Source organism: Colobus angolensis, unplaced genomic scaffold (assembly GCF_000951035.1).
Source record: "Colobus angolensis palliatus isolate OR3802 unplaced genomic scaffold, Cang.pa_1.0 Scaffold29, whole genome shotgun sequence".
In the NCBI taxonomy this organism is placed as follows: Eukaryota; Metazoa; Chordata; class Mammalia; order Primates; family Cercopithecidae; genus Colobus; species Colobus angolensis.
Genome location: NW_012116154.1, coordinates 2,391,852 through 2,392,623, shown reverse-complemented (window position 1 = coordinate 2,392,623; position 772 = coordinate 2,391,852). Strand labels below are relative to the sequence as shown.

The window sequence follows — 772 nt, the reverse complement described above, 5'->3', positions numbered from 1 at the left end:
ACCTTGTCCTCCCAAATTGCTGGGATTACAAATGTGAGCCACCACAACAGGCCATCTGCTATTTTACTTTTAAAATATTGGAGGCTTTTATGCATTTCACTTTTATCTTCTGTATTACCAGTGTTCTGTCAATACTTTCACATGTGATATTTTGTAAACTTACGTCTGGCTTATACAGTATAAGTTCAAGGAATAATGGTTCAGGTAAGAAAACTCAGAATTTCTTCCCTAAGATTTTATAGGAGCTGTAAAACTGCAAAGGTTATTGTGAAAATTAAAGAGAGCTTGAGTAATGGTCCCTTTTGTTTGTGAATTTGTGAACAGGTAATTAAATCACATTACCATAATATTTAAGGAAGTAGGAGAAGAAAAACAATACCAGAAAATCTCTTAATTATACAAACGTTAACTGTATTCCTTTGGTTGTGTCTTATGCTTTTCAGTTTTATTGCTTGTTCCTTTGCTGATGTCCTTCATTGTATATAAGGTCTTTCAAGGCAGGAAGTATATTTATCTGATTAACCTTTTAAAGACTTAAAGGGCTCCGTAAAATGTTTTTTGAAATGAAGAGTGCCATTATTTCTGCTTTACCAAATAAGCCCAAGGTCAATTTTCTGCTAACGAAAGTAGAATTACTAATGAAAAGTAGCCTATTCCTATTTAGAGTTTTGTCAAAGCATTACAGTACTAGTAGCCTATTTATTTATTTAAGATGGAGTCTCGCTCTGTTGCCCAAGCTGGAGTGCAGTGGCGCGATCTCAGCTCACTGCAC

At 34.7% G+C, this 772-nt stretch overlaps 1 protein-coding gene across 1 annotated transcript in view; it reads left to right on the top strand.

Moving 5' to 3' along the window:
• The window catches only part of NSUN7 (NOP2/Sun domain family, member 7), a 66,923-nt gene that overhangs the window by 8,543 nt on the left and 57,608 nt on the right, over nt 1–772 (top strand). The window lies entirely within an intron of this gene.